Source organism: Eubalaena glacialis, chromosome 5, assembly GCF_028564815.1.
Source record: "Eubalaena glacialis isolate mEubGla1 chromosome 5, mEubGla1.1.hap2.+ XY, whole genome shotgun sequence".
Taxonomy (NCBI): domain Eukaryota; kingdom Metazoa; phylum Chordata; class Mammalia; order Artiodactyla; family Balaenidae; genus Eubalaena; species Eubalaena glacialis.
The window spans coordinates 77,953,242-77,974,774 of NC_083720.1; the positions used below are offsets into that span (position 1 = coordinate 77,953,242).

General features: G+C 39.9%; 1 protein-coding gene across 2 annotated transcripts in view; it reads left to right on the forward strand.

Annotated features, from left to right (window-relative positions):
• CRACD (capping protein inhibiting regulator of actin dynamics) overlaps positions 1 to 21,533 on the forward strand; it is a 278,237-nt gene that overhangs the window by 110,176 nt on the left and 146,528 nt on the right. For both annotated transcript variants that reach the window (XM_061192325.1, XM_061192326.1), the window contains exon 2: positions 17,124 to 17,272. The gene's annotated coding sequence lies outside the window, so the exon portion shown is untranslated. The remainder of the gene's footprint in view (positions 1 to 17,123; positions 17,273 to 21,533) is intronic.

The window sequence follows — 21,533 nt, forward strand, 5'->3', positions numbered from 1 at the left end:
ATGTGATTTGGGGCCTGAGAGTGATTTTATCACTATGCCCACCAGCCTCTTTGCATTTCTGGCAAATGAAATATATTCCTTTTTAAACTGTTGATACTTTGTGTTTTGACACACTTCTGCTTAAGCATTCTTTTAGCTGATATTAACCACAGCCTAACCAGGGCAGGTGAAACTATAGAGACCTACTTTGTTGAAAAGTACAGTTTTGGATCAGAGATGTGTAGGTTTTATTTTACTTTTTATTTTTATGATTGGATTGCTAAATTGAATAAATTATATAAAGAATATATTGTATAAATAATAAATGTGGTCATAAATTTATAAACACCACTCACTGCAACAAATATCTTTGCTGCACATAACTTTTCCCATACTTTGGATTATTTCCTAAAGATAAAGTCATAAAAATGGAAAACTTGGTTAAGAGGAATTAATATGTTTATGGTTCAGAATGCAAACTGCCTTCCAAACTGTATTAATTTCCATTTCCATTAGCAGTGCATTCATCTTAGCTGTCTGCATTTGAACTCTTTGCTTGCTAATTTAATAAGCAAAATATACATCTCATTTTATTGCTTTATTCCTTTGATTGTAAGGTAATCATTTTTCTGTAGATATGTTAATTAGTATTTATTTATTTATTTTTTGGTAAATTGTCTATTAGTGATATTTCATCTTTTATCTCATGAGGTAACACTCTTTCTATGTAAATGGGATAACTTTATTCAGTGTTTACAGATATTTCCCAAGGCATCTAATACTGACATTCTGGGACCCTATAAGGACAGTCTTTTTGCTGACCTGTCCACCACTCAGAGAGACAGTGTAGCTAAGGGCATGGACTGAGGGAGTGAGTCTGCCTGGGTTTCAAGCCAGATTCTGCTACCTTCTAGCTGCACATCTTTGGACAAGTTACTTTGCTTGCAGGGCTTCAGGCTCCTAAATTTTAAATAGGCGTGGTAATAATAGCCTCTGCACTCCATAGTTGTATCAGTTCAATGTCAGTCCCCGTAGCACCTGGCACATAGCAAGCACTCAATAAATGTGAGCTCTTCGCCATCCTTTAGAATGCAGGCTCCGGGAGAGCAGCGCCTTCAGTCTGGTTTGCTGCTATGTCAGGTACTCAGCAGAATCCCCAGTGGGTGTTCCTTAAATGACTAGTCCTAGAAACATTATTGAGAGCGGTAATAGGACCACCCAAGTGTCTGCAATTGGTACTTTTCTTTTTCCCGGGCAGTTTGAGGTAGAGATGTGGGTCAGTCTGTACATAGGAGAAAGTGGTACCGTTTTCCTCAGCCTCCTTAACACAGGGAAACAGGAGCTTCTCAGGAGTCTGTGAAGAATGGCCAGAAACTGCCATCTGGGTCAGGACCTTCCAACTGCCCACGCTGTTTCTCTTTCCTCCCAGTCGCTTTCGGAGACTGGCCCTGCCCCAGGTGCGTGCTGGGCTGTCTTTGAGAGGAAGCAAATGCAGTGCCTCTGGCCCAGATCCCAGTGCTAGCTCCCGTTCAGAATCTAACCTGAACAGCAATTGACTGCAACCTTTGGGGCCTGTTCTCCATTTATCTTTGCCCGAAGAACTCTCTATAGCAGTTTTGGACAGGTTTATTGAGGTCTAGTTTATAAACAGCGAACTTCAGCCTTTTCCGGGTGCACTTTGAACAATGTGGCCATATCACAATCAGTACAGAACATTCCTGTCACTCCAGATAGTCCCCTCATGTCCCTTTACCATTAGTCCCCTCCTCTTGTCCCCAGCCTCGGCAACCACTGATCTGAAATATGCCTGCATAGTTTTGCCCTTTCCCAAGTGTCATGTAAGTGGTATCATACAGTACTCAGTCTTTTGTGTCTGGCTTCTTTCACTCAGCATAATGCTTTTGAGATTCATCCACATTGTTGCATGTATCAGTATTTCCTCCCTTTTTATTTCTTTTTCTTTTAATCTTTTTTTAAAAAATATTTATTTGTTTATTTGGCTGTGCCGGGTCTTAGATGTGGCATGCGGGATCTTTAGTTGTGGCATGCGAACTCTTAGTTGCGGCATACATGCGGGATCTAGTTCTCTGACCCGGGATCGAACCCCGGGCCCCCTGCATTGGGAGCGTGGAGTCTTAGCCACTGGACCACCAGGGGAGTCACCTCCCTTTTTATTTCTGGGTGTATACTTTTCTGAGCAATTTAAAAATTACCCTTTAAGAGTAAATGATTGACTCTTCCTGACTGTTTTTACAGAGACTCCATGAGTGTCAGAATGACCGTGAGGTACAAGCAAAGAACTTTTATAACTCAGAAAATCTAAATAACGGGAGGATATCGTGGATGTGTAACTTGTGAGCACATATCACAGTGTTTCTGAATTACACAGATTTTTTTTCCTTTGTGTTCCTTTCCATTTTTCCTTTGTGTTCCTTTTGATTGTGTTAAGAAATAAAAGTTTAAAAACTATTTGGTCAGGACTTCCCTGGTGACACAGTGGTTAAGAATCCACCTGCCAACGCAGGGGACATGGGTTCGAGCCCTGGTCCGGGAAGATCCCACATGCCATGGAGCAACTAAGCCCGTGCACCACAACTACTGGGCCTGCGTCTAGAGCCCGTGAGCCACAACTACTGAAGCCCGCACGCCTAGAGCCCGTGTTCCGCAACAAGAGAAGCCACCGCAGTGAGAAGCCTGTGCACCGCAAGGAAGAGTAGCCCCCGCTCGCCGCAACTAGAGAAAGCCCGCGCGCAGCAACGAAGACCCAAGGCAGCCAAAAATAAATAAATAAATAAATAAATTTATTTTAAAAAAAACCCAAAAAACCTGTTTGGTCCCAGTAGAAAATTACATATAAATTTTAAAAGTGCTTCATAAAAATAAAGTGTTGCAATACTAGATAAAAATTTCTAGTTTACTAACGTAAGGGGACTCCTTCCTACGTGAGCAAAGGATAGATTGGTTTATTTACTCATCTCCTTTAGGACTGCGAAAGAGCAAGGATCAATTTAACATAAGAAAAAGTCATTCAGCTAAGTAAATCAGAATACGTGAACTGTCTCATTAATCTTCACAACATCTGTGTTGTATGAGGGAAATATTATCAATATTTATAGTTTCAAAATGGAGTCATTGACAGAGGTTAAATGTCTTACTCAAAGTTACATGATCTTTTTCTCACCTTGGAGTTTTGGAAGGCAGTGACTCATTTTATTCATTTTGCAGCCTCATTTGTGGCTTCATTTGTGCATTTACCTTGCATGGAGAAGATGCTCAACATATCAGACTGGCTGAATGAGGAAGCAGAATAGCCTGGGAATAAAGACTATATGTCTTAGGTGCTTCCCTGGTGGCGCAGTGGTTGAGAATCTGCCTGCCAATGCAGGGGACGCAGGTTCGAGCCCTGGTCTGGGAAGATCCTACATGCCGCGGAGCAACTGGGCCCATGAGCCACAATTGCTGAGCCTGCGCGTCTGGAGCCTGTGCTCCGCAACGGGAGAGGCCGCGATAGTGAGAGGCCCGCGCACCGCGATGAAGAGTGGCCCCCGCTTGCCGCAACTGGAGAAAGCCCTCGCACAGAAACGAAGACCCAACACAACCATAAATAAATAAATAAATAATTTTAAAAATAGCTTTAAAAAAAAAAAAAAGACTATATGTCTTAGAACAGGAGCCTGTTTTTGGCAAGTAAAGTTATTGGAACCTAGATACACCCATTCATTAAAGTATCCTCTGTGGATGCTTTTTCTCTGCAACAGCAGAGTTGAGTACTTGCATCGGGGACTGTCTGGCCCCAGAACCTAAAACCTGTACTGTTTGGTCCTTTATAGAAAAAGTTTGCCAATCCCTGCCTTACAGTCATACTGTCCAGGTTCAAATCTCAGTTCTTCCACTTACTGTGTGATGCTGCGCAAACTGCTTGATTACCCTAAGCTGGAGTTTCTTCCTCTGCAAACTAGGGATCATAGGAGTAGCTACCTTAGAGGCATTAAAACTGCCATCTGGGTCAGGACATTCCAACTGCCTAAGTTGTTTCCCTTTCCTCCCAGGACTGACATTAAATAGAACTTTGGCTGATTATTTCCAGATTGTAAACTATCTACTAGATTTTAAACTGCTTGATAGGTAGAGCCTTGAATTCCTCATCTTGGTTGGCCCCCAGTGTAAATGCACAGTACTGTGGACATGGCGGGCTTCAATAAACTTGTCTCAAATGCGAAATTGTATTCGATGAGCTGTACGTGAATAATGTATTTGTAAGTTTCAGTCTTGGCTTTCAACTACTTACTTGTTTCAAAGGACAATATGAAAGAGCAAGAAATGTGAAGGTAAAATTTGAATGATCCTAAAAGTCCAACAACAGATGAACAGATAAGTAAATTAAGAAATGGAGTAGTCAGCAAGCAAATAAAATGATGATAGTGAAGACAATTTAGTAATATGGAAAAATGCTTATTATAAAACATTAGCTTTAAATATTGAAAAAAGTGGGAACACAGAATTGCATGTCACCTATAATTAAAACTTCTTTTTTAAGGCAGAGCAAAGGCCTTCAAGTACCAGTTTTCAAACTTGAACTGTAAATCTTGCAGTGCTAAGGCCCCATACTCAGAAATTCTGATTTAATAAGTGTATGAGAGTGCCCTGGAATCTGCCTATTTGACAGGCACCTGACGTGATTCTGGTGTGAACAGTCCATCCACCAGACTTTTTCTTTTTTTAATAAATTTATTTATTTTTGGCCGCGTTGGGTCTTCGTTGCTGCGCGCAGGCTTTGTCTAGTTGCGGCGAGCGGGGGCTACTCTTCGTTGCAGTGCGCGGGCTTCTCACTGTGGTGGCCTCTCTTGTTGCGGAGCACGGGCTCTAGGCGCGCGGGCTTCAGTAGTTGTGGCACATGGGCTTAGTTGCTCCATGGCATGTGGGATCTTCCCAGACCAGGGCTCAAACCTGTGTCCCCTGCATTGGCAGGCAGATTCTTAACCACTGCGCCACCAGGGAAGCCCCACCAGACTTTAAGAACACTATCTTAAAAGAACTAAACCAACATAGTTCAGTGGGATTGTGGATAATTTTTTAATGCCTTGATTCTTCTTTTGTGGTGGCTTTTACAGTGAAAAATGGAATCTAAAATTTACTTTATACAATTTATTAAATTATTAATACCTTTATATTTTAATTTTTTTAAGTAAGCCATGTTGTTTCCATAGAGCTATTTAAAAAAACTACGCCAATCTACATTGTACTGATGCAATTGCCTCAGTTGTTAAGGGAAAATAGAAATATGTAGGACAGCGTGTATTATATCTAATTTTTGTGTTAAGAAAAAGAAAGGGAAAAAGAGTTGAGGACATACACATGTATATTATATATACAGAGAATCCCTGGAAAGACATAGAAGAAGCTGAAACCATCCTTACCCACCTTCCTTGAGATCAACGGGATTCAGGAACACAGAAACAGAAAGACTTTGGATCCCTCTCATACTACTGCAGTGGTGTGGATAATTAGTCACAAAACCAGCCTGAGAGCCTAACAACCATTTATTACATGGTTTCTATAGGGAAAAGACCATCAGCATTTTCACAACTGGCTTTACAAGCCAACATATAAAACCAACATATAAAACAGACTGACTTTACAAACCGATATATAAAATCATATTTTGGGGGGTTAAAGACTACTTATGTTAATGCCACAAAAAGAGGCATTACTGAAACAAGTAAGATTCATCAGGGGCTGGAGTGTGGGTGGATCACTGGAAGTCTATTCCCACTGCTAGAGAGCAAACAAATGGGGAGAAAGTTTCTTTGTAGCTAAATCAGGGAAGATTCTCTACTGTATTCTCAAATCCCATCAAAGGAGACCAAAGCTGAGTTGGGTCAAAAAGTACTTTACAAGATAAAACGAGGTGAAAAAGAGATGGGAAAATGAAAATAGGAGAATTGGAAATTCTGGAGAGCCATCAAGAGGGTTACACACTTGAGAATTGTTGTCTTAGAATTATGTCTAAAGTATAAATCATTTTTATCATCTGATCAAGAACCATGGCTGCTTAGCATTAGCTTAAGTAGTAGTACGTACTGTACTCTCAAAAGGATTGTTGGCCATCTCTCTCAAACCTCTACCTTCCATACCTGGTGAACAGGTGAACAAGTTCATGATCCCATGCTAAGTCTATCCTCTCATGCCTGAACCCTAGAATTTCCTTTAAGAATATAGGAAATAAATAGCCATTTATTCTCCAACCAAATATCAGAGAGATTTCAGTTTATTCCTTAAGATGTGCTTTTGAACAGTTGCCTTTGAGAAGTTACAAATAAAGAAACAGTTTAGTTTACTCATCTGTAATTCAAACAACCAGCAGAGGTATTTACCTGGTGAGCTACTTTACTTCAAAGAATTGAATGCATTCAGTCTATGATGCTCAGATTCTGTTTGTACTTGCTTTACAAACACAGAGGACTCTTCATCACTTGGCTTGCCACTCCCTGCCTATCACATGCGTTCTGGTTTGAGTGGAGTAATACTTCCTGGTAGAATCCAGTTAGCCCTGAAGATTGCAAGCTCTTTGCTGGGGGCTATGCGTGTGCTGTGGCTCTGTTGGAAATGGTGACCATGAATCACAGTGGTAGTGGGAATGTTAAATGGAAGGTTCAGAGAAAACCAGGTGTTCTTCTCTGCTGCTCATTGAAAGTAAGGGAGGCTTAGAGTTGAGACTCATCCTAGATATTTGTGAGATGCAAGGACACTGATTTGTCCAAGAGATAATTTGTGATGGGGGATGGTAGATGTTAGGTAATAAAAATAGCTTGGGTAGGTTAAATGGGGCCAGGTTTTTGGGTGAGGGGGTCTTGAATGCCAGACTTAGCTAGAAATTTATTCTGAAATAGATAACGGGGAGTCATTGCATGTTTTGTAGAAAGGGAGTAACTTAATGCAAGCAGAATTTCCTGAATTAATATGACAGTAATGTTTAGGGCATAGCAGAGGCAGACTAACTAAATAATGGGATATTGAGCAAGTCAGGCGTGACTAGATGAGAGCCTGGATTAACAGAGAAAACAGATTAAAGAGGCATCAAGGAAAGAAACAAATAAGATTAAAAAAAAAAAAACTAACCAGGCATGGAGAATGACGGAAATGAAAAAGTAAAATGACAGGTGTTAGTCTTAGAAAAACTGTGTAATATTTGCTTTGCTTTGAAGATTTATCAGTAGAAGGGAAAAAGAGTATGTAGAAGGTTAAAAGCAATCAGGAAGACAGTTTTCAAGGAACCTAAAGAAACAGACAAATTCAAGCAGTGATGTCCAGTTGGCAGCATCACATATTAAGGGCTGTCAATGAGAGGGTGGTGAGTGTCGAGACAAATGTGAATTGAGCACAGACTTGTTTGGGACTCAGAGGTCATTGGTGACTTTCAGAAGTACAATTTGAGTAGAACAGTGAGATCAGGAGTGATTTGGGGGAGGGGGGTAAGGAGAAAACAATGCTAAGACAAATAAAAGATATAGACCACTTGCCTCTGAAGTTTAACGGTGAAAGGGAAACTATTAATTCATGACCATTAATAGTAGCAGCGACCTTACAGGTCACCCAAACTTGTAGTTTAGCTAAGTGTTTTCTGTGTAGAGGAATAGTAGAAAATTATAAGATCTGGGAAGGGGAAAGGGTGGATTTCAATCCTTGAGCCTGACTCTTGTGGATAGGACATCTGTGAAGATGTTTCCATGTGCTAATGGCTTTAGATGGTTCCCTTTTATATCTCCAACCACACAGCTTTAGGGGTATCTTCTGTACCTGCGCATTCCTAGAAGTTCTGTTGGGTAAGAGTCTGGGAAAGCGAGAGATGAAGGAACAGAATTTGTTTTCCTCCTGCTAGTGCATGGAGATGGAGGAGAGAGGGAAGGAGGTCATTTATATCAATTTTTTTGAACTGCACAATGTAATTTCACATCCAGCCAAGACTGGAATATGGCTCTCCTGGCCTGAAGTCCAGATCATTTCTACTGCACCCTGCTGTCAGGTTGGGGGCCTTACAGGAGGAAAAGGAGGATAGTATCACTACCCAGGTCCTGCTGTCTGCTAAGAGTCACCAAAACTGGTGTCACTGCTTTTCTTGCCAATTGCTATTGAGAATGGGCTGAGAATACACTGCTCGAAGTTGTGTCTGCCTGCAAAGCTGAAGCCACCCAGACAGAAACCTAATTCTACCTGGCCAGGCCCAGCATCACGGTTACCAGTCTAGGCAGAAACCTTCCAAGAAATTCAGCTGCAGTTTCCCTGTTACAATCTGTTCTCAAGTGGCAGGTCACAGGCATCATGACTTGCAGAAGTAAACGAATCCTGGAGATGTGGTCCTGACACCCAGTCTTCCTGACTGCTGGACCAAGAGCTTGAAATACAGGGAACTGATTCTTAGCCCTTGTTTTTTGGGGGTGGACCGCACAGCCAGCAGGGGCTGTGAAACATCCTACACGTGGCCATGGCAAATGGAAAATATCCACATTTCAGTTTATTCAAAGGAGTTTACCTGGAGATACATACTCTGGGTCCACTGAAGGATCACAGTCAGGCCCTAGGGTATGGTACCAAACATATATGGCCTCATTATTCCTGATTTTGTTCTTGTGTCTGGAAACACCCAGATGTAGTCATTCTTGAATTACAAACAAAACTGTTAACATTTCAAGGGTTCTGCAAAGTTCCTCCTGAGGATGTGAGAAAGGAAATGAATAGAGATGGGGAGGGGGTTCAAACCTAAGTGTTCAACGTGGGACGAAAGATGAGTTCTAAATTGCTGCCTACACAGTACAGGGGCTTCCATGAAGCTGGTTCGGTGGAGCCAAACTTGCTGGGAGGCATGTACAGTAACAAAGACCCCAGTCTTTAGTTGCCTTACCTCTTCCTTAAAGCCAGGAAAGGATTACCTGCTTGATAAAAAGAGTGGAGATTGACAGAAGGATGTGCACCATGTGAAGGCGGTGGTAGAGGTGGTAGAGGTCGTAGTTGTAGATGGCAGTAGGTGATGATGGGGAGGGTGATGGTGGTGGACGTGAGTGTTGTGTGTAGCCCACACTTGGATGTATGTGCTAGGTGCCCTTTTGTAGTTTCGCCCAAATGTCCATACCTTTAACTCCTTTTTCTTTGGGAATTACAACTCCCTGGCCTCCATTCTCCAGGGATGACTCCCTGGCACCCATTTTTACACAGTGTTTAACTCTGACTCCCAGGTTATAGTAAATTATACTGACCCCAGTTGGGCCCAATCAGAGTCCAATTTGAATTGGAATTAAGAGATTTTAACCTTAATCTGGGCTGTACTGTTAAAAAGAAGAGATCTAAAAAATCTGGCATGACCCATCTTCTGCCTGCCTTAGAGAGTACCAAAAATGACCTGTAGAGAGAAAAACAAATAGTAGATACAAGGAGAGAAGCAGATACAAGAAATGGTCTGTAGGTCCAAGTTTTATACTTTTTTTCTGCAGCTAATCTGTACACTCATCCCAAAAGTTCTGTGTAAATATGTAAGTATAATTATAATAGATTATATTTATAATAACTATAATTTTTCGCTCAAGCTTGCCTAAGTCAGTTTCTGTTACATGCAATAAATGAATCCTGACAAATACAATATGATACTGTATTATGTTAAGATTCCTCACTCCACTTTTATTCTGAAATCTTATAAAGTAGCCAAAGATATCCTCCAAGATTATTAATATAAATTGCCATCAATGTTTTATCCTTTTAAGGGTTTGTACACCCTAAGAAAAGGAAACGGAAGACAAGTATCATCTCAAGTATTACCTTTTTGGGGAAGCGTTTCCAGTTCAGCCTGAGTTAGGGGCCGTAACTGTGGGTTTCCATGGCATAGAATTGCCAGATATAATGCAGGAGATGCCAGTATTGCATCAGATATACCTACACCAAAAATTATTTATTGTTTATCTGAAGTTCAAATTTAATGGGGCATCCTGTATTTTCCTGGCAACCCTAGATCCATGCACAGCGGTCTAGAATCAAGAGTTGTGCATGAGAAATTACCAGAAATTAGGTGTTGCTGGAGCATAAACTTTGTAGAGTTGGAGTCATTTAGGGAGTAGTGAGGGACAAAGCTATAGAGGAGGGCAGAGGCCAAGTCATAAAGGACCTTTTATCGTGATACTTACAACACAGTGGTAATTATTTGATGATTTTTCTGTTTCTCTCAGCTAGGGCAAGATGTGCCTCTTTCCTCTTTCCCAACTCTCTAGCACAGCGGTTTCCAAGCTATAAATGAAGATACACTTCCTTCAGACAAAAAAATGTTTGTTTATAAGTGTTGAATATATTGAATATCATAAAACATTCATGAAATTGAAATTTTTAAAGGGTGAGATAAAGATAAAATTTTTAAATTTTATTTTATTGATTAACATTTCAAAAAAATTCCCTTTGCTTTATGAGAGCACAGTAACTGAATATATATCATTATTTTTTGCTTTGTTTTGTTTTGGTTTAACACTGTGTGATACATTTGATGGTGTGGTTATGAGGTCATTTTATTTTGATAATTGAGTTTTAATAGCCAAAAAAGGTAATTCATAAAGAGGTATTGATCCAAATAGAAGAATGACATCATTGGCTGCACTTAGTAAATCAAAATATATTTTTTTCAATCACATTCAACAACTATGCCAAGATTTTTGTTTCAATTCAGCTAATAGTTGTTATTTTCCCATGCCATTCAATTATTCTTACAAATTATTATTAAGGTATTACATTTTTATATTTCTAACAAAGAGTTAAAACTCATTAAAATGCATTTGGAAGATTTAGAAAATTCTGTTTCCAAGTTTTTAAAAGTGTGTAGATAAGAAGGTCTTTATAAGCTTCTCATTCTTTGAGCATCAAGTATTCAGGTATTCACATATTCAAGTATTACTGCTAGCCATTGTCCTAGACTTTGGAGCTAGAACAGTGAACATACAACAGACAAAATTCCTGCCCTCATTCAGTGGGAGAGGGAGATGGACAATAACAGATAAACAAGTGTAGTTAAAATATGTTAGATGGTGATAAACATTAAAGAGAAAAATAAAGCAATGAAGGGGGATGGGAAGTGCTGAGAGTAGTTGCTATTTTAGATGGGGGCCAGGGAAGGCCTCATGGGAAAGTGATATTTCAGTAAAAATCTGCAGGAGGTGCAGGAAGGTATCTGGGGAAATATTACAGGCAAAGGGAGCGACCAGTGCAAAGGCCCTGAGGCAGCGTGTGCCTGGCTTCTTTGAGTCATAGCACCGTTGGGGCTGGAGTGGAGTAAGTAAAGAAGAGGGGAAGAAGAAATGCTGTCAGTGAGGTAATGGTATAATGGACCAATCACATAGGGGCTTGTAGGCCATTGTAGGGAATTTGACTTTTACTCTGAGACATATGAGAAACCATTAGATGGTTTTGAGCAGATGATTGTTAATAGAGTGACTCTGGCTGCTGGGGGCAATGGTGCAGTGAAGGAGTTGGGGGAGTATATGCAGGCAGATCAACGAGGAAGCTGCTGCTGTAATCTGGGAGGGAGATGATGGTAGCTGGGACTAGCCTGGGAGCATTGTAGCTGATGAGAAGTGGTTGTGGTCTTGCTGTATTTTAAAGGTATATCAGTTAGTTGTCGGACAAGAAAATTAGGCTCGGGACAATTCGTTGTGGGAAGTGTGAGAAAGAGAGTGTGAATCATCATTTAAGGATGATTCCTGAAGGTGATGACTTCTATCGTTTTCAGCAACAACAAAATCACCTGATGGAAAACTCTCCAAACACCCGTTTGCAAAGTATTCTTTTTAGAGTCAGTTTCCTTGAAAAGTAGTTATTTATCACTCATTATTAAAGCATCAACTTTATCAGAAAAGTAAATGACAACTAACTTATCAGCCTGAATGCTATTTAGAAAATCTGGAGGGGAAAAAAAGAATAAACGTGTTCTTTTTTTTTTTCCCCACCAAAAAACATCTCTTCTGAAGCATACAGCTGACAGTTGCTTTCACTGAAGCAGTCAGGATATTTTAGAACATGTCTACTTGAAAAGAACAAATGTGAGTCAACTTAAAATTTGACAAGTCTTCTTGGTGCAGTGGTGTGAAATAACCAAGGAACCACTGTGTAGTATAAAAGATTTTCATGCTCAATCCCATGTTATGACAAGGTTTTACAATGATTCTACTAAATTAACCGTGCCATTGACATTCTGTCGCCCTTGGTGCTTTTCCGGAGTCAACCTCCTTTATGTAATAGTTTGCCTCTGAATGATGCAACAAATGCCTTTCACAGCTGGTGTTATCTTTTCCTGGACTCCTTTCTTCACTCCATCGATGTCACAGGCTCTTCATAAAACAGTTGTTTTTATTAAAGAAGTCATTTATTATTAGAACGTATATTCTGCTGTACTTCTTTCTTTAGTGGCTTACTAAAAAAGTACTTCTTTATGAATTTCATTATTGAGACAGAAACATCTGTATTTCATCCAATAGTATGATAAATTTTGCATGTCAAGTAATTTTTAAATATTTATTTCCTCAGATCTCCACCAACATTTTCTTCACCTATTGACTAAGGAGTGAATTTGATTGATTGCCAATTTTTCATCTGTGCATTATTTAATTATCAGTAAATTATTAATACCATTGGTTGATTTTTGTGTATTATTTAAATCATTTTTTACAGAGGCAGGGAGAACAAATATTTCACAGATGATGTGTGGCTTGTTGTCTTTTGTTTGAAAATAATTATTACTGAGTGTTGTATTGAGTATCATAGTGACTTAACGTCAGTGAAAAATAGATTTGTATTCACATTTTGTAGACTTAATTGTAAAATGTCTTGCTAATCACACTGGCTATACAGTATTGTTAGTTGCCCTTTTAAGGCACTTAGAATAAAGTTCACGCCTAATGATAGTAGATGTAAATCAATATTTCAAATACTCATATTGACAGCTTCACATCTTGGGGGCTGATGTCTCATCAAACGTCAGGTCGACATTGTTTTCACCTCATAATGTTGTTGACAAAGAGCTCATATTCGAAATTCTGGAAGCTTTGCGACGTCCTTGTGTTTATTTTTGTTTTTCTCTATTTGTTTCTCTGTAAAGAATAAAAGCAAAACTCTTACAAGTAAAATAGACCTTGTGTCTTTGGGACCAACAGTAGGGGAGATGAGGAGACTTATTCTGTCTGAAATCAGTGTTGTAGGGAGAAGATTCTTAGGTCATAGAGTTGGGGTGAGAAGCTTTGGCTCTGCTTTTTGAGGACTGGCTAAAGGGTTAATCAGTGTTTATCTTTTTCAAAGAACCAACTTTTTGCCTTTGTTGATTTTTCTCTGGTTATCATTGTTTTCTATCTGGTTCATTTATTTCTGCTCTTATTGTTATTGCTTATTTCCTCTTTCTTCGGATTTATTTCTATGTTCTTTTTCTAATTCCTTGATATGGATATATAAATTATTGATTTCTGACCTTTTAAAATATAGCTTAGCTGCATTTCACTGCTTTTTATTTGTCATCATTTTATTATTACTTAAGTAAAATTTTTTTCTAATTACCCTTGTGATTTCTTCTTTGTCCCATGCTATTTAGATGTGTACTGCTTAATTTTCAAACATTTGAGAATTCTCTGGTTAACGTTTTTGTGTTGATTTCTAGCTTAATTGAAAATGTACTGTAATATATGTCAATTAAGCTTTGATGAAGGGGAACAAGTGGAGGGGGGATGAACCTCTTACCCCTTCCTTACACCACAAACAAAAATTAATTTGAGATATATCATAGGCATAAACATAAAGCTAACACTGTAAAACTTCTTGAAAAAAAAAGTAGGTGAATATCTTTTAGGCTTTGAGGTAGGCAAAGATTTCTTAAAGGATGCCAAAAGCACTAAATGTAAAGAAAAAAATGATGTTAGGATTCATCAACATTAAAAACTTCTGCTCATCAAAAGACTGTTAGAAATTGAAAAGGCAAACCACAGGCTGGGAGAAAATATAAGTAATACATATACCTGATGCAGACTGGCATCAGAATATCAAATGAACTCCTATAAATCAGTAATTTAAAAGAAAACACAATTTGAAAAAAATGGACTAAAGACTTGAACAGACACTGCACAAAGAAGATATGCATATCAAAACCTCACACTGGAATGGCACGAACTAAAAGTCTGCCAATACCAAATGTTGATGAGGCTGTGTAAGCTGGAACTCTCATGTGTTACTGATGGGAGTATAAAATGATACAGCTATTTTGGGAAAATGGCAGTTTCTTGTAAGGTTAAATATTCACCAACTCTGTAATCTAGCAGTTCTACTCCTAGGTATTTACCCAAGAGGAATGAAAATACATATTCACAGAAAGACTTGTATAAGAATATTTATAACAGCTTTACTCATAATAACCCTAAAATGGAAACAACCAAATATCCATTTGTAAGGGAATATATTAAAAAGTTGTGGTATTTTCATACAATGGACTATTTATTGCTTAGCAATAAAGAAGAGTGAACTCTTGAGACACTCAACAGTGTAGATGAATCTCAGAGACATTATGCTGAGTAAATAAAGCCAGACACAAAAGAGTACATACTACAGCCCATTTTTTATGAAGTTCAAGAACAGGCAAAACTAATCTGTGGTAATAGTAATGAGAACAGTGCTTGCCTCTGGGATGTGGGGATTGACTAAAAGGCACCTGAGGGAACTTTCTGGAGTGATGGAAATGTTCCATATTTGTATTTTGTTGGCGATTACACAGTTGGATTTCTCTATCAAAATGTATAAAATTGTACTGTATGTAAATTTTACTTCAGTCTATTTTACTGTATGTAAATTTTACTTCAATTTAAAAAATGATACTGTTTTTGCAATTTCCTGTGAATCTATATTACTTCTAAATAATAGGTTCAAAAAGGTACTCTGGTTTCCATTTGTTGAAATTTCTTGAAACTTTTATGATCCATGTGGTTAATTTCCATAAATGTTAATGTGTGTACCTTAAACACTACGTAATCAGTTGTTGAGTGCAGTATTCTAAATAAATTTACTAAGGTTGAGTTTGTTAATTGTGTTGTTCCAATCTTTTGTGTCCTTACTTTTTTTTTTGCTTGTTTTGTGAGTTACTGAGAGAAGTGTGTTAAAATCTTTTATAATCTTTACAATTTTGAATATATTAATCATAGGTATTTTAAAGACCATATGCCATGACTTTATCTGGGTCACCTCTGGGTCTGTTTTCATTGTCTCTTTTTCTCTTAAGCCTATGTCCTGGTATGCCTAGTAATTGTTGATTGAACGCAGGACGTTATGTATAACGAATCATAGAGACTGTGGATGATGGTGTCTTTCTCCAGGGGCTGGCTTTTGCTTCTGATAGGCAGTTAGAGCAAGGCAGACCTCTTTAATGAGGGACTGAACTGATTTGAGGCTCAGTTCCAGTATTTTTAAGGCCTTCATCCTAGGATGTAGCCCTTTAAGGGGTCCTAACTGAAAGCATGGGTTATTTACCTGAGCTCTTCCTTTTTTGGTGGGCCCTGAAGTCTAATTTTCATTCCTCCAGCATCATGAAACTGTCAGATGCTCTGTTTAACTCCTCAGCCGCTTAGCTGCTGTCTTCTGCTTGGGTTACGTCGTTTATCCATGAGCGAACGCTTAGAGAGGCAGAATGTGGAGCTTGCTTCTCTGGACTTCCCTTCTCTTTGGAGTCTCCTCGGCCTTGTGAACCTGCCAAAAGCAGGCCTCTAAACAGCTGCTTTCTGCTTGGCTTCTCAGCAGTTTTGCCCTGTGCCTCTTAAAGATCAGTAGATTTCTTGAGAGGAAAAGTAGTATGATGACTTGCCTCATTTTTATTTCCCTTCTCCCTAAGATCTTGTCCTCTCATGTCCTCTCAGGACATCCTCTCATGTTCCTGGCTGCCATGGTAGCACTCCAGTACCTTCAAATAGATTTTAAAAATAATTTTATCTAGCTTTTCTAGCTGTGTTCAGTGGAAGTTGGTCTGATACAAGCTCGTCCCTCATAGCCATGACTGGGAATCCTTCTCTAAGCCCACACTATGAACTCCTCAAATGGGCCTAATAGCCATTGTCATCCTGACAATTGAAGTGATTTCTTCCTGTATCATTGCCCCAGAATGTTGTCTTCTTTTCCTGGGCTTTGCAAAGGGCATATTTGAATCTGGGGTTGTTTCCTGGACACTTCCCACCTCCTTTCCAGTTAAAAGTTAGTCATTACATCATGGTTTTCATTCCATGTGTTTAGAAGGGATAGTGTGTGCCCTACCCACGGGGAGCCCATTAACCTAGTTAACACAGTGGTTGGTATTTGAATAAAAAGGTGCCTTATTACCTCTGGGGGAGGAAATAATCTAATGATTACCTGCCTTCACTTCTCTGCTAGGTTGACTTTGTGTCTTCTAGCTCCTTGAATTTTAGTTAAATTACCATGAAAAATAAATGCGAGAATTCTGTATATAGGAAGGATGGGAGCCTCAATAGTCATGAATGTGATTCTTTCAGTCCCTTCAAAAGTGGGAACAGTTTATAATAAATGCTTTGAAGGCCCTAGAATAAATTTAGGCTAAGGAGTGCAAATTTAATATTACTAAACCTAGGACTTCCCTGGTGGCGCAGTGGTTAAGAATCCGCCTGCCATTGCAGGGGACACGGGTTCAAGCCCTGGTCCGGGAAGATCCCACATACCGCGGAGCAACTAAGCGCATGCGCCATGACTACTGAGTCTGCGCTCTAGAGCCCACAAGCCACACCTACTGAGCCCACGTGCCACAACTGCTGAAGCCCGCGCACCTACAGCCCGTGCTCCGCAACAAGAGAAGCCACTGCAATGAGAAGCCCGCGCACCACAACGAAGAGTAGCCCGTGCTCGCCACAACTAGAGAAAGCCCGTGCGCAGCAACTAAGACCCAACGCAGCCAAATATAATTAAATAATAAATAAATTCATTAAAAAATATATTACTAAACCTAATTGGAAACCTCAAAAAAAAACAAAAACAAAAAACCTCTTTTGTAACGACTTCTGCCAAAGAATGGAAAAGAGATTTATTTTAAAGGTGTCCCCGGAGAGAACTGATGATATAAAGCTCTTGATGTTTTGTTTTTTTCTCAACAGTTCACAAGAGCAGTGATTCCCAGGCTTTCTCAACAATGTACTCTATTTCCTGGCACACGTACCACTGAGGGTGAAGCCTCCTTTTTATAAGAAGCAAATTTTGGAGGAGAGCTCTCTAACAAGGAAAGGCCGTGTGGCTATTCAGAGAGGTAAGTCATTTATTTAGAGGACGGGGAAGGAAGTAGCTTACAAAGAAAATACTAAATAATATTTCATTTATTGTGAGTGGGACTCAAAATGGATAGTACACATTTCACTAAATAGCAAGTTAAAAGATCCTTGTCACTGATGATCTTCTAATTCTAGATTTAATTCCCAGTCTTTTTCCTTACCAGCTGTGTAAACTTGGACAAATCATGTAAATTCTCAGAGCTTCAGTTCTTTCATCTATAAAAGAAAATGTCGTATGAAAATGCTTTGCAAATGGGAGAGTGCAATATAAAAGTGTAATTGTTATTGTTTATTGTTAATTACTGTTATTGGTTGCTGTTGTAAAATTCTATGGAATAGTTGGTGGCCTTGTGTCTCATGGTGCGTTTGGACCATAGAGCTTGGTACTGTGAATTTGGGGGCTTTGTCCTGAGTGCCGGGAGTGTAAGGCATTCCCCACCTGCCCCCCTGTAAGAACAACATCACACCATTCTTTTTGCTGCGGATATCTGTCACCTACTTTTTGAAAGTTGGGGGGGGAAGGGTGGAAGTTAAGGACAAGATCAAAGGAGAGAAAAGAATAACAACCTGTGTTAGTTGTTACAACAAGCATTGTATTAAGTATTGTTTCGTTTAATCCACATACCAAGCCTTGGAAGATGGGTTTTATTCCTATCATGACATTTTTCCTCAAGAGACAGGATTCCTTAGGGAATCACTTAAAAGGAGATAAAAACCGTTTTGGTTTATCATGATTGGGGAGATATTATTGGATGGAGGGAATTTGAAGTTTTTAATTTTTTCTAATGTTTTTTGATGCACACGTACAGCTTCTATAATTATAAAGTGGCTAATTAAAAATAAATGATGGATTTAAAAAAATCTTTGTTGAGCACCTCTTATGAACTAGGTACTGTTCTAGATGCTTGTTCTCATCAATGAACGAAACAGGTGAAGATCCCTGCCCTCCTGGAGCTTGTTCTATCACAGAGGGAGACAGATAATAAATAATGCACGCAATAGAGAATTAAATAAATTACTAGGCTATTAGAAGTCAGTAAGAATATGGAAAAAAGAAAAAAGTAGAGCCAAGTAAAGGGAATTGGAAATATGCTGGGTGGGTGGGAAGGCAGATTGCAGGGTTAAATGGAGTGGCAGGGTCTGCCTTATTGAGGAATGACAGGAATTTGGGGGTTAGCCCTGGTGTGTTCCCAGCAGAGATGCAGCTGATGCAAAGCCCCTAAGGAGGGAACATGGTCAGATGTCGCAGGCACAGCCAGGAGGCCAGTGAGCTAGAGTAGAGTGGGTGGGAAGGAGAGTAGCAATGTCAGCTCCAGAGGAAATAATGTCATTTCCTTGGTTTAGATACATAAGAAAAGTTACCTTGTTTTCTTCTTGTCTATCTGGTTTATTCTAAGTGTCTTTCCTCCGCAATTAAAATACACACACATACAGTAAGTAAATTACACTTTAACCACCGTATTACTTTCCTAGTGTTGCTGTAACAAAATACCACAAACCGGGTGGCTTAAAACAACAGAAATTTATTGTCTCACATTTCTGCAGGCTAGAAGTCCAAAAGCAAGGTAGGGCCGTGTCTTCAGAGACATGTAGGGGAGCATCCTTCCTGGCCTCTTTGGAGCTTGTGGTGATGGCTGGCATTGGCTGCCATTCCTTGGCCTGCAGCTGCATCACTCCAGTCTCTCTGTCCACAGTCATGTGACATTCTCCCTATGTGTTTGTGTCTTCCCCTTGGCTGTCCTTCCTCTTATAAGGACGCCAGACATACTGGATTAAGGGTCAAACCTACTCCAGTGTGACTTCATCTTAACTATGACATCTGCAATCACCCTATTTCCAAATAAGGTCACATTCTGAGGTACTGGGGGGTTAGGAATTCAATGCATCTTTCGGGGGGACATATTCAACCGTAACGGCACCTTAAATAATAAATAATAGGCATTACTATTACCATCTTGAAAGTGGAGAAACAGGCTCCAAAAGCTTAAATGACTTGCCCAAGGTCAGAGTCAGTAAGCAGAAGAGCCTGGGCAGTATGATTTTATCATGGGCTTTATCAGTGCGATTTTATCATGCTGTGGCAGTGATGTCAGGATGGAGGTGACAGGGAATTGCTCAGCTTAAGACAGGAGTTACACACATACAACATTGCAGTCCTCATCCATGCTGCTTAACCATAGGATAGCTCAAAATTGATGCTCTACCTCAGCATTGCTATCAAAGGGAAAATAGATGCCCCTGCATAACCCACTCCCCATTTTGCATTTCATTCATAGCATGACAAACATAGGAAACAGATGCTTTTTCTCTCTTTTAGGATTTTTTCCACAAAAATAATGCTACAGTTTCTGTGGCGTGTAGAACATTTTGTGACAGGACCACATGATTTTTTCTCACACAACGTAGGGAAAAAATAAGACTCTCTGAGTCAGTCGGCATATTGCAATAGAATTAGGGGATTTTGAAAGCATTTAATATAATTTGCTTTCTCATTATATTTAAACATTTCTTCTTGATATGCAGCTTATCTAGCCATTTGTGAGCCTGAAATCAATATTAGAACCTTATTTTAGGCTTAGTCTTGAGGGATACACCAAGAAAAGGAAGTATACACCAAAACAGAACTGGACACTTTTCCATGAGTCACAGGGAGGAGTGACATTGTTACAGAACCAAACCTGGGTCCACTCACCCTTGCGCAGTAAAGTCAACTACTGACACTGGGTTGTTGTGAAGGAAAGTACAGCATTTATTGCAGGGCACCAGGCAAGGAGAACAGGCAGCTCATGCTCCAAAGACCCGAAATCCCTGATGGCTTTTAGGGAAGGGGTTTTAAAGGCAGTGTGAGGGAGGGGGCTTCAGGGTGCATATCAGCTCATGGACAATTCTTGGATTGGGTGGCATCAAGGTGAAGTTTCAAACTTCATCAGCCTTCTGGTTTCAACCAGTCTAGGGTCTATGTGCTTGTGGTCACAGTTTTCATCTGGTAGGGGCTGCTTCCTGTAAAAACAACTTAGGAATGTGTGTCAGGCCTTTATCTATATCTTTCAAGGAACTGGGAGTTTGGTGATTCTGTGATATGTTGGATTTATAGTCTTAATTGTTACCAGTTTCCCGGCCCAACAGCTATTCTTTGTTTCTGCATCTTCACATTTCATAATCATTAACTCTTGAGCCAGCCTTTAGAGACTCAAGGGAGGCCTGGAAGACTAAAGCAAAAGCCTTTTACTTTAAAGGACAGGGACATGGGGGCTTGTATACGGTTTCAGTCTCCCCTTTTCTTTGATACTTCTCAATCTTAAGGGGAACAGGTTCAGGAAAAGAAAGGAAGTAAAGTTTTCGATAGAGAGGTTAATCATAAACTCAGCAGAGGAACTCAGTTTTAGGGGGGCTCTGTTTCAGCATCTCTGGGCCAGGCCCAATGCATGAAGCCATCGAAGGCAGGAGTCCCAGAAGAATGTCTAAACCTTGGTCAACGAAACCAAACGCTCAAAGCTAAGTGTTAGGTCTAGGAGATGAGACCGAGCCATGGTTGGAAAAAATGTCATAAGGGCAAAACCAGAAAGATTAGAGCTACATCAAGACATAGAGCGGGAGACCAACTGAGTGGTTTAGAAAATTGGTTGGGTGACGGTTTGGGAGCCCTGTTAGTCTGTGGCCTTGACTGCATGGCGTGGGGCACAAGGCAGAAGGTGTTGGGTAAGACTGGGCGGTCCCATACCTGCTTTTCCTAAATATGATTGTTAGCCATTTTTTTTGTTGTTGTTACTTAATCTTGCAGTTTCTTTTCAAGTTCCCTTCTATTTACCTCTATTCTCAATATTTTTATTCCTCCTAAGTTCTTGGGCTTTTCTTTCCACTTAACAGCTGACAGCTTTGGATCTGTGTGTGGCAGCATATGTTCTTCTTAGTATCAAAAAGAAGGGGAAAAAAACTGAGTTTCTTCCAAAGATGCCTCTGTTCTTTGTTAAAATCGATTTTCTTTGATCCTAAAAGTATGTGGAGAGAGCAAGTTCTTCGTGTTTTGGTACTGAATTGAAATGACCCATAGTCTTTGTCTGATGTCACCACCACAGAAGGGCATTCCCCAGAGCACAGCTGGGTCACACGGGCCGGCAGGGGGCTCAGGGGCTAGTGAACACTGGTGCACCCCATCCACTTGTGATTCTCCAGCGGCACCGGTCACTGCTGCTGATGGTACAGGGCCAAGCAAGTCAGGGGTAGTGGGTTAGAATTACT